General features: G+C 38.1%; 1 protein-coding gene across 1 annotated transcript in view; it reads left to right on the top strand.

The window, feature by feature from the left end:
• The first annotated feature begins 10,844 nt into the window (after positions 1-10,844).
• The window catches only part of zgc:113337 (uncharacterized protein LOC503741 homolog), a 34,267-nt gene continuing 31,932 nt past the window's right edge, over positions 10,845-13,179 (top strand). The window contains exons 1-2 of the mRNA XM_017713475.2: positions 10,845-10,944; positions 12,481-12,544. The gene's annotated coding sequence lies outside the window, so the exon portion shown is untranslated. The remainder of the gene's footprint in view (positions 10,945-12,480; positions 12,545-13,179) is intronic.

Here is a 13,179-nt window from a genome sequence, read left to right as displayed (position 1 = left end):
CACACAAACAATAAAGATCCAGAAAGATCCACAGAGAAGTGATTGGTGTTGAGAACTGTGAAAGATTTGATAGGCTCATTGTGCTGAATATATGAGGCATGTAAGATATGATAACACAGTCAGAGCAGATCAGGCAAACAAGTTTAGTTACATGGCATATTTCATATACAAAGGCAATCCAAAGTGCATTACATACACTAAACCACAAAGGACATCAGAAGGAAATTAAAGACAATGTGCTTAAAGGGGAATTCCTCAGATTTTTCAAAATCTCTGTGTATTTCAGTATATGTATTTTTATAGGCCTGTAAATCTCATCTGAAAACTATAGTAAAAATGTCTCAGACACCAGGTATCGGATTCAATGTAACAACTTTCTGATAGAGTGCTTTCAGAGGCATTACACTCGGACGTTTGGTTCCTATCATCACCACTGCGAGTAATTGTGACTCTGTAATCTTCTCTAAAACGCAGTATTTCAAATCAAACCACCCTGAATTGCTTTATTTACATCTTAACCATTTATTTATATGCATAAAAAAGCAGATGTGATAAACTGGAAACTGAATCCAGCTACAGGCCATTTTGTAACATTTGGCCATTTGAGATATTTGGCACTGGTAGCCATGATTACAGTGTAGATAGAAAGGTTTCGGTTTTATAGAATTTCTGGTTCAGTTTTTTCGTGTGTAGTTACTGTTCCCTTTTTGAAAACATTTTGCGGAAGGTGTGATTTTAACATGGTATCTCAATGTTCAACAGCAGGTAGCACCAAGGAGTAACAAACCACCAAGTTTGAGGTCAGTCTGGGCAGAGTTCAGCTCTGGGCAGAGTTCAGCTCTGTTGTGGTCTTGCAGGCTTTATGCGCATGAGGACTGCAAGGCTGCAGGATGTCCCACTTCACATTCAGGCATTTGAAAGACATTCACAAGCCCCAATCATGTGCCTTATTGAGGGCTTTGGCAGCAACCTAATTGCTGTAGACTCAGCAATGGCCTCTTAAACAAAAGTCCTTAAAATATGCAAAGACCAATCAGAGTCAAAGTATGTTTACAGCTGTCTGAGCAACATGGAAGTGAAGAAATATTCACATGTGAGCTGAAATGCTTTTAAGTGGTGATTTAACCTGCCATTATGCTGCATTATGGTTGTAATCTGAAGTGAGCCGTTTAGGTTTAGGTTAACACTGACATTTATTTGCTGTTACAGTATCTTTCCCCAATTCATTCACCTACAGGGTACGCAGCTCAACTAAACACTGTGAAGTTGTACAGAAAGTATTAAAAAACCTAAACATGTGGATTTAAAGTGTAATTCAGCGAATAACTTCCGTGTTTTATCACAGCAATGTTCTGAATAGTTGAAATCTTACAAGCATGTGTACTTTTAACCAATGGCATTTTAAGCAGCCCCTTAGCCATTCATGCATTCATGCATCTGGACTGAAGATTTCAGTTTTGACCACTAGAGGACAATGTTGCTCTTCGGTTTAAGCTGTAATTGACACCACTGTGTTGATTCCAGAGATGTAACATCCAGATGGTCCCCAGAAATTTCATTGGTGAGACAATAAAAGGTCTTCTATGCTCACTGTATAAGAGATTTTATCTGACACAGGGACATCCAACGCTCTGAGGTGAATGTAAACAGTTTTGCATGTGAATGTAACATTCCTGGTGTCAAGTAAATGTATATCAATTAGCTTTTATTATGATTTCACATTTTACATACAATGGCTTTTACAATATATTATGCAATATATTAGCATCACTGTAAATAAACAGGTTCCACAAACAGTCATGCCATAGAATGATCATTTGTGGTTCTGTCTGAAAATAAGACATATTGCAAATCCGGGGCGGCACAGTGGTGTAGTGCTGTCCCCTCACAGCGAGGAGGGCCTGGGTTTGATTCCCCAGGGTCCTCTCTGTGTGGAGTTTGCATGTTGTCCCCAGGTCTGCGTGGGTTTCCTCCCACAGTCCAAAGACAAGCCAAGTCAGGTCAATTGGATATACTAAATTGCCCCTAGGTGTGAGTGACTGTCTGTGTCTGTCTGTCTGCCCTGCGATGGACTGGTGACCTGTCCAGGGTGTATCCTGCCTCCCCTGCTGGGATAGGCTCCAGCACCCCCCCCGCGACCCTGACGGAGAAGCGGCTTGGAAAATGGATGGATATTACAAATACAGCAGTTTAGCCCCGCCCTGAAGTTATAAGGAATGTTTCAGCCTGGACTGCCTTTGGGATGAGGAACAGTATAGGGCAGCCAATTAGAATAGAAGTCATTTACATATCTCAATCGTAAAGGCACAGTAACAAAAACATCCTATTTGATTCTGAGAGAGATTACAAAACGGTTTAGTAAAAATTAATGAGTAAAATTAATGATTTTTTTAGCGTAAAACCCCACAAACATCATAAGTACAGTTTTAATTTATGGACCTATAAAAGTTAAGAATGTTGAATACGTGCTACAGGACTGGACACTGGACCGAAGTTTTTCCACAAGTGTCACTGCTAAATTAAGAGAGGTTCCTCACCCAAAAAAATCCAGCCAAAAGCAACCCTGTGGTCAGTAACTAACCACTATTGAAGAGCTAGAAGATAGGATAAGAGATGAGCTGTACACCAGCAAGTTGGACCAACAATGAAAGAATATCTAATTAACTGGCTTTGTGTATAACTACATTAAAAACTCTTTGAAACTCTTTAATCTACCCTTAACTCTCTCCTTAAAGATATGACAGGTACCCATATTTCCTTGCTGGAGGGAGAGACCTTTAACTTTGATCTGTCGGATGTGCCACGTGGATCCAACATCACCTCAATTGAATGGAGACACAGAAAGAACAGAAGCACATTGCTGGCTATTATTAACCCAGAAAATAACAGTATTGAGAAATTTGCTCAGAGGAGTAGACTTGAAATCATGAAGAATGGATCAGTCTACATCAGAGATGTCCAGCAAGAAGATGCGGGGAACTACACTCCTATAAAGCAGGACTCTTCTCTGTTCCATGAAAGTATGAATAGTTTACTGTGCTTACTGACCATTCTGGATAGGACTCATTTGGACATTACATATCCCTCTGTTCTCCCCTCTTAATGAGAACAGCTAAGCTAAGCTAGCAGTGATTTGAAAAAAAAAAAAACACTTTTGAATATTCTAGATAAAACATGGAACCCAAATGAAAAGTTTTCAGAGTTATATGATACTGTATTCAACAGTAGGGAAGGGCAAGGAAATGTACCTAAAATCCAGTTGGCTTTCAATGATTTTAGTTGCTCATAACATACACAGACTTTATACGGCTCACCATGCACATCTTTACTAACTGTAGTGCTTGAATGGCTATTAAAAAAAAATTTGACAGAAAAATCAGCTGCAGCACAACCCAATATAAAGTACAAAAATGCAATGCACTGGGTTTAAGAAATCAACCAATCAATGAATCGTATTTTCCTTTAGAGAACAGTCTTACTGGTGCAGAGTGTCCACTTCCGGGGAAGCCTGAGGTTGAACTCCATCGCTGCCTTCATCTGATTCTATTCTCCTATAGCATCCTGGTGATGTTGAGCTCACAGCAGAGCAGCACAACTACAGTCCAGTCCATCCAAAATACAGCTGGTGAAATAAATACATTCGTATATAGACATACATTCTGCACCCAGTTTATGCTACTCCTCCATAAATCTGTGATGTGCAGGTCATGTATATGTATTATGTGTAATGCTCTACTTCTTTTCTGCTTTAATGCCCAGAACTAAATGACAAATGATAAAATAAAATTCACTACACGCATGTGGTGTCATTTCTAACATAGATATACCCAATTATAAAGAAACATACCAAGTCCTGTTCAGAATTTGGGTAGAACATGTAGAGGATGAATACTTTCTTGAGCAGCTGGCTACTTCATCCACAGCACAGGTTCTCAACATAGACGTAAAAAAAAAAGAACTAAAAGCAAAATAAAGTAAAAAAGACATAACATTACATAACTAATATAATAATAATAATAATAATAATAATAATAATACATTTTAATTTTATAATGCTCACTGCCCCCTAGAGTGTGTTCACTAGTGTGTATGTGGTGTTTCACTGCATGGATGGGTCAAATGCAGACCTGAAATTTCCCCTTTGTGGGACTAAGAATCACTTAATTAATTGATTATTAGTATGATTTAATGTGTGTGTGTGTGTGTGTGTGTGTGTGTGTGTGTGTGTGTGTGTGTGTGTGTGTGTGTGAATGAATCTTTCAGTTAATCTGTCTTACAGATAGATAATGTATCATGTTGGAAATATTATATTATTATTATTATTATTATTATTATTATTATTATTATTATTATTATTATTATTATTATTATTATTATTATTATTACAGTAATATATTTCAAGCACACTCCATCCAAAGGACAGGTACTAAAATGAATCTACAGAACCCTCCATAGATACTGGCACCCCTGGTAATCATGAGCAAATGAGCAGAAAAAAAAACTCTTATCTTTGCACAAAGTATTAAATGAAGGGGTTGCAGCAAAAAGTAAAAGTAAGATTTTTATTAACATTAATTAACATTAACATTAAAACAACAATATTAACGGATAATTACATGAATTTAGATGTGTACATTTGGGATACTGCACACTCATGATATATCCTAAGGTGTTCTGTTATTTTGCCTCTTTATTAATTAGGGTATGACTATAGGATCTGTGATCTCAGATTTATTGGCACCCTGGTCATATTACTTTTTGATGACTTTCCAAGGGAAAGTAACTTTAATTTACAATTTCTGTTTATATGTAAAGTTTAAGATATTAGAAAAAGTATATTTTAATTCAGGCATTAAAACATGTGGAAGTCTGTCCTCTGTAGAGGTTACGTTAACATAACTTCTCTTAGAAAACCAACAAAACATAGGATTTGACCAAGGGTGCCCAAACCTTCTCATACAACTGCGCGAGAGGAATCTAACTATTCTGTGAAGTTAATTATTTAACCGCTTAAACTTTTCATATCCTAAGGTTAAGTGATTACATGGAAAACAGTGCTAACTGGTTGAGTTATGTTACCACCCTCAGGGAATGTGTGGTTGTGTTTTCTTTCTTGTTGCTCTCTTGACTCTTCTGTCTTTGCAAGAGGATCTGAGCCTGTAGAACTGTGATTGGTTGCAGCAGGGGGCACTCCAATTACATCAAGGCTGAGAGAACAGCATTGAAGGTTTGGCTGATTTGCTCATGTCTGTTTCATCAGCCTGCCTGCTGACCAGACCAAAGATCTAACGTAATACAACAACAAACTTATTATGGGCCAAGATTATGACAACATAATGGTAGAAAACACAAAAAAACATATAAACCTGTCTTTGTATTTATATCAGTACTAGTAGTAAACTCTCACACCCAAAACAAACTCATGACACCCAACAAGTATTTTTCAGACTGCAACAACTACACATCAGATGAAAAGAACAAAGCTGGCATGGTGACCTAATAACATCAAAACTGGTTATGTTTACGATACGTTAAATTCACTGTAGTGTTACAAATAAGATGCCTGACTCAATGATGCAAGAACTGTGCCCTGGATTGACTTGGCTTTTGTGTGTATGACCTGAAGAAGATTCTTTTTCATCATCTCATGCAGGATTGAGGCAAACTTGACTCACTACCGCCTCAAAGTGGTATTACGAGACAGGATGAGCCTGGACTTGCTGGTTAGGATGTTAGATATCTCTGCAACAAGATGCAGAGACGTCTTTGATATAATGTCAAAACTGTTATTTCTCCACATTCCAATGATAATTTGAGTTAATTTTGGAATGTTTTAAGCTAAAATTCTTACTAATTGCTTCTTTAAGCTCATTGTTTCATTGTTGTCTCACAATAATTTAACTAATTTAAATAATTCGAACTGCTTTATATTCATAAGTACTTAAATCTAGTGTACATATTGCAAATTTCTCTTTATCTTTGTTTTAAATTATTAAAGTGTTTATTCTTTTACATAAATGGTTGCAACTGTAACAACTGCAATTTCCGTCTGGGATCAATAAAAGATTCTGATTCTGATTGTGTGTCAGGTGTAATACCCGTCCTCGCCTGAATACTGACATACTCCCTAGCTGCAATCTGACCCCTCGCCTGCAGCTCATTTCACCTGCCTATTTAAGGACCTTCATATCACTGGCTCAGTGCGGAGTATTGCCAGTTTACCTGCATAACAAGCCTTGTTTCCTCACTGTTGATGTTTTTGGATTGCTTTGACCCTGTTTCTGTACTCTTTGACTGCTTCTGGGTCTCCCTTTGGTGCTTTTGCTGGTTTTGAACTTTTCTAGTGTTTTGACCTTCGGACTGCTTTTTGACTCTGATTGTGGTTTTTGTGTATTGAAGGTAACGGGATTATGGATTCCAATCAGCCTGGAGAGTCTTCCTTACATTGTTCTAGTAAACAAAATGTCGAACCAAGTTGCAGTTACTTTAAACACACATTCCAAGACCTCCCAAAAGGCTGGTGAGTTCCAAATCATTTTTCCCTTGAACAGAACAGAATCAGGGTGCTTTTGCGTCCAGCCTCTCTAATCTGAACCTAGATCAGTCATCGTGCTATTTGCAATGCAAGAGGCATAAACTGATCCCGAATCCATGTTCTTACTCTCAGAAATGTGATGAATATTGTCCTACACTTAAAAAAATGAAGAAAGTAGGAGCACATGAATAGATTATAACTAGATTAAATCAGCTGGATAAATTTGCCCACTTACACTGGCTGATCTTTAACAGCGTGGATAAGAATTTAATGTAGAACATTAATAATCAGCCACACCAAGACAGATTTGAAACAGGAGATAAAGCATTAATGTAGACAGAAACAGGAAGATTGCACTAAAAATGCTCTTATAAAGAACGATCACTGAAGTGATTTAAACCCTCATGTTCATGAGCTCATGAGTAGTAATCTGGCTCATTTTCTGTTTTTGAGTAGTTTCTTTGCAAAGCTCTGCAGGTATGCATCCAAAAAGCCTTTGTAAGCTCATGATCCCACTGACATACACCAACATCACTCTAAGACAAACAGCCCCAGACTTTGACTTTTCCACATCTGTGCTTTACAGTACACTTAGCATTGGTGTGGGAGGGTTTTTCTTACACTCAAGCCCCTCCCCATTTTGTCTGAAAATTAATATAGTGACTTTTGTTAGGCTCTAAATGCTTAACATGTTCAAGGTCTGTGTAAAACTCCTGGAGGACTGGCACTGTTTCACTGTGTCTTACAGAAGAGATTTGATTATAAAGCATCAGCTTGATCTCATGGTGCTGCTGTTCCTCATACTCTGACTATTTTTGCCTGATCCTTTTAGTTTGTCATATGACAGCCCCAGCAGATCTGTCTGACTTGAAAACGTGAAGTAGTTTAGCTTTTTACAACGAGCAAGACTGTGAAGTGGAGACATGCATGGAACAACGTAACCAAGGGCTCAATTTAACACAGACTTTTTATGTTGTGAAAGAAGGTCAAGCAGCAGAGCTTCTGGCCACGTTACCACATTTCCTAGCCACAGACTCCTGCCAAAATTCAGAGCGATTCTTCTGCAGTTTAAAGACTGAGCTGTTTGCGGCATATCACTTTAATCACCATCTTGTTTCTTACATTGTAGCACCATTTTTAAGCAGGTGACAAGCTCACAGCAAGTGCTAGCTGGGCTTAAGTACAGCCTCCGTACTGCGGGGTTAGCTGTTACACAGCGTTACAACTAAGCCACATTTAGTAAACAAAGACAAATACAGTAAATTTTGTTGTTTTGTTCCATATAGTTACGCAAATGTTTAAATAAAAGAGAAAAAAAATGAAAACTGGGATTTGTTTCTGCTCTGTTAAGATCTTTCAGATGTTAGTGTTTTATTTTACAGTAACAGTTGTTAAGCTGAAGTTACTCTGAAACAATGTTCCATATTTTACTGATGTGTGATGTTTTTTATTTGCTGTCCTGCACTAGACAAAAATTAATTTGTCAATGTTTGACACATATTTGATATATATATATGTGTGTGTGTGTGTGTGTGTGTGTGTGTGTGTGTGTGTGTGTGTGTGTGTGTGTGTGTGTATGTATGTATGTATGTATGTGGGGCAGTCATGAGCTCAAGGTTAGGGAACAAACCTCATGACCGCAAGGTCACCGGTTTGATCCCTGAGCTGACAGTACCCTTGAGCAAGGCACCTAACCCTCAACTGCTCCCCAGGTGCTGCAGAGAGGCCTGTGTGTGTGTTCACTAGTGTGTATGTGATGTTTCACTGCAAGAATGGGTCAAATGTGGAGGTGAAATTTCCCCATTGTGTGACTAATAAGGGTCACTTAATTAATTGATAATTAATATGATTTAGTGTGTGTGTTTGTGTGTGTGTGTGTGTGTGTCTCATAGATAATATATCATGTTGGAAAATATGTTTGTTACAACAGAATCATATTGAATTAACTTTGCTTGCACTAATTCATCAGACTTTTCTACAAGTGTTTCAACTCACCTGTTTGTTACACTTGAGTCCACCCACGGGGTAATCTGTAACATTGCACTTGCTGCCATTTTTGGCCATTGTACATAAAAGGTAGGTACAAGGAGAGTTCGAGTGTTCATTTGTAGTAGTGATGTATATGTTGCTTGTATAAAAATATCACTATCATCATTATTAACCTCTTAACCCAGATTGGGTCGTGGTAGCAGTTGGGAGAGCAGAGAATCCCAAGCGACCCTGTCCCCACAACTTCCTCCAGGTCATTCTCGGCGAACCCAAGCCCCAAGATATAATCCCTCCAGCTGGTATATTTTTGTATAAAAATATGATCATTCCAACTTAAGTATTTTTAAAATTGTTCAAGAAAAACTAAATGTCTTAGGTTGTGTCCTGCTCTCCCCTCCTCTGTACATAAGTTCTCCTCTGTTTCCCAAGTCCTTACAGAATGCTAGTGGCATTGGCTGCACAAAGGAGAAAGCTTGGTTTATTTCTCAAAAAAACCCTTTGCCATGTTTGTTTTCGCTTTGGTTACTCATTCATCGCTGGCTTTGTTTTCTCACACTCTCAATGGCTGCTGCTCATTACTGCTGCTACTGCTTGTTGTAAAGGTTCTCACACCATAAGATTCATCAAAGAGAATTTCAGGCCTCTTGACAGTATTGGGGTGTCTGCAGCAGCTCGCAGACTGAGAAACTTCACACTTCACAAGAACAAAGTGAGCGCACAAAGAGATTTGTTGCTGATGTTGCCGGGGTTTGCAGATTTCACTTCAACTAGAAAATCAGGGCTAAAATCACTCCACACTTGGCTTAACTGCTAACATCTCACAGTGTTTATGCACAGGTCTGCTTTTGGAGTTACACAAAAGACAATTATAGGAGATTTCTTAGGATTAGGGTTGTTCCTGCGACAAGAAGAAACATTGTTTTTTCATAATTAAAATCAGATCTGGGTAACTACTGTAGGGTCCTGTTCATAAGGCTACACGACCCCTACATGAGCTTGTCATGACAACTGACATAACCCTACATGAATGCTTATAAATACTTATTCTGATACGTGTTGTTCACTATAAAAGGTTACATTTGCCCATTTTTCATCAAAGTTAGCTAAAGTAGCCTTTATGACAGACGATGCCTGTTGGAATAAAGATTTATAAACAGTTATGTAGTGCTACGTCAGTTGCCATTGCAAGCTTATGTAGGTGTCATGTAGTCTTCTGAACAGCACCCTACAATAAAGTGTTACCAAATGAATCTTTGTCTACCTAACAGCACAATAATATAATAACTTTGCCAATAATGTTAAATGCAGTTTGGTTGAATTCTAAGAGTCTGCTACCAGTTTGATGCTGAGCTAAAGGTCTTTTTCTCTTTAATAGAGGTAATATTGTCAGTCTGAAGAGCTTCATTGAAGTTTACTGATGAATAAATGGTTAAAGTGTCCAAATAAGTTTTAGGGCTTAAACAAGGGTTGCAGTATCCTGATGTTTTTGGGGGCCTCACTAATGGTTAAATGGCAAAGGTGCCCAGATACTTATGGGGCTTCACTAATTGTTAAATGATTATAGTGCCCAAATGCTTATGGGGCTGTACCGAAGGTTAAATTGTCAAAAGTATCCAAATAATTTTAGAGCTGTATTAAAGGTTGCAGTATCCATATGTTTTTAGGGGCCCTGATCTGATGTAAGATCAGATTTACACACATAAAACAATTTCCTGCGACCTCTAACCTTTCAAATCTCAGAAGTCCGGACCTGGGCATGTCCTGGTCTTTGGGGTCATATCTCAGTGAATGCAAAGAGTTCAGTGTTGAAGCAGATATCAATGTTCTACACTGTGTCATACAAGAAAACCTATGAAAACACAAATCCGTTGTTTATTTGAGTCTAATGATTCAAATCTGATTACCTTTCGGCACACTGACAACATTGCTCATCTCTCCACAGATCACAGACTCTTAGCATAATGAAGTTACACTGAAATTCTCATTGGAGGTCACCAAAGGTTGCAGCGTCCAGATGTTTTTGGGGGCCTTACCAATGGTTAAAGTGTTCATATACTTATGGAGCTCTATCAAAGGTTAAATGGTCAGTGTCCAAAAGAATTTTAGGGCTTTAACAAAGGTTGTAGCATCCAGATGTTTTGGGGGCCATACCAATGGTTAAATGGTTAAAGTGCCCAGATACTAGAACCCACATCTGCTCATTTCTTAGGCCTCAGACTGACCAGCAGTGTTGTTAGAGAGAGAGAGAGAGAGAGAGAGAGAGAGAGAGAGAGAGAGAGAGAGAGAGAGAGAGAGAGAGAGAGAGAGGGGGTGGAGTAGAATAGAGCAGTGCCCTGTGGAACAGAACAGTGCAGTGTAGTGGAAGACCTGGGAGAGCAGAGAGAGCAGATTTTCCCCACAGCTCTACAGAAACAGTGAAGGTAGGAACTGGATATTGAACTGAAGAACATTGAGAGGTTTCTATCACTTCTGTGATCTATCATTAAGTGCTCATTCTTAGCTTCCTGCTTCTGTCTCCGCTCATGTTTTATCTCCAGACTTATTTTGGTGGTTAGATATCCGAGAACTCCGATCAAAGCCATTAACAATCAGCCAGTTTGAGTGGGTTTAATTCAGCCATAATCTGGTCATTTAATTATAATCTACTGTCTACACTGTTTTTAGCACCAGACCATATGTGTTCAATTTCTCAGAATAAAACTGCAGATCTGGGATCAGCTTATGCTTTTTACACAGCACATGAACTGATCTCAGATCAGCGCTCTTGTTCTGAGATGCTTGATAAATATGGGCTTAGCTTCAGTTCTGGTGGTAATAAATTATGTTTGCTGGAACATGTAAACAAAAACAAGAACATACATGTATACGGACAGGAAGGTATTAACCGTAACATTTTCTGATTTTAGCCATTGAATTTGAGCAAAATATGAAATGTATGCTGCTCAGCTGCACTCAAACAAGTGCTGCTTTGACTTGTCAGTGGGCGTAAATGAATAAAATGAATAAAATCAATGCAATTACATCAGCACAGTTGCTGCGTTACACAGTTCTTTTCAAAAGAAAACTGAAAATGTAATAAGTTTTATTCATGTGAAACATTCAACACTGCTTTTTTTCCTTTTTTTACTGGTTGTCAGACCTCACACTGGTTTATTATCACTTGTCGATTCTCATAGTAAAACTACGTGTCAGTAAAACTATTTCCCACCAACTGTATCTTTTAAAACATACGTCTGGACGTCAAAAACAACTAGAATAACTGTAGCAGCTCAAAATACTGCTTAAGTAACTTGTAGAACTGCAGTGGTACGTCTTAGTATGTCCATCTCCCAGCATAGGAGCTATAATCAGTTAGACTGCTCTCTTTTCAGGATCCTTTTAGTCTAAAATAAAATAAAAAGCCTCAAAAGGTGAGCGGTGTGGCCAATCACAGAGCAGCACAGATGCAGTCACCCATCAAAAGTAATAATATTAAATGCAAAACAAAAAGTAACTAAAAAGTAAAAAGTAAAAGTAGGTTCCTTATACATACAGTGTACCAAATCAAATCAAATTTATTTGTGTAGCGCTTTTTACAACGGATGTTGTCAAAAGCAGCTTCACAGAATTCCAGAAAAGACAGAGTTTTAACAAGAATGTAAACAAGAATACCAAAAAGGATCTGGACATTGGATCTAGAAATGTCAAACCAAGTGGCATGTATGGATTTTCATCATTTTCCTGTGATTGTGTTCTAACAAAAGATCAGATTTCCTCAAATAAAACACTTCCCCACAACCTTTAACCTTTCAAATCCCAGACGGCTGGACCTGGGCAGGTCATTAAGGTCAAACCTAAGTGAGCATAAAGACTTCTGTGTTAAAGCAGATCTGTGTCATGCAAGAAAACAGTTTATTTATTGGCATCTAGTCTTTCTTATGTGTTCACCTTTTGACCTTCTGCTCATCTGTCCACAGATGACAGACTCTTAGCATAATGAAGTCACACTGAAGTTCTCACTGGAGGTCATCAGGCTGGAATGTAAGTGCTGTGTTTGTGTCCTTAGCTGGATGGTCTACTGTGTATCATTTTAGACGACAAACAGCAGTTTTGTTTACTGTTGTAAGAAAGTCTTCCACCTCCATTTTTGTCATTTTATAATGTAATTTCAAAAAATGCCAGCCGGTGATTACACTGTGTCAAAAATTCAAATGACATTGTTTAAAAACATTAAGATTTAAGATTTTTATTAAATTTTTATTTAAGATTTCACCATGTACCAAAGACAAACAGTCCCCCAAACACCCATACCACCCATCCTCGAGACATACATCAGTAAGACAAACTTGTATAAATTCTTTACAGATTCTATAAAAAGCTCAAATACATATTACAGAGTTACATTTTTGGCTTTCATTTTATTCACATATGTCAGGAAGGGCTATCAAATCCTATAAAATCTCTGAACAGATTTTTGAAGAGAGTATCTTATCTTCTCTGACTTCCACTGAGGATAATTAGGGAGAAAAGGGTCCTTCCACCTAAGCAGTATCAATCGCCTGGCCAGCAAAGTACAAAAGGCCAATAAGCATTTATAATAATTTATTTGGGCACCTGGCAGTCCAACACTTAATGCAATATAAGCAGAATAGTGTATTGGTTCTGATATAATCTTA

This window comes from Pygocentrus nattereri, chromosome 6 (genome assembly GCF_015220715.1).
Source record: "Pygocentrus nattereri isolate fPygNat1 chromosome 6, fPygNat1.pri, whole genome shotgun sequence".
Taxonomy (NCBI): Eukaryota; Metazoa; Chordata; class Actinopteri; order Characiformes; family Serrasalmidae; genus Pygocentrus; species Pygocentrus nattereri.
The sequence above is the reverse complement of the archived record's forward strand: the minus strand, read 5'-3'. Positions and strand labels throughout refer to the sequence as shown.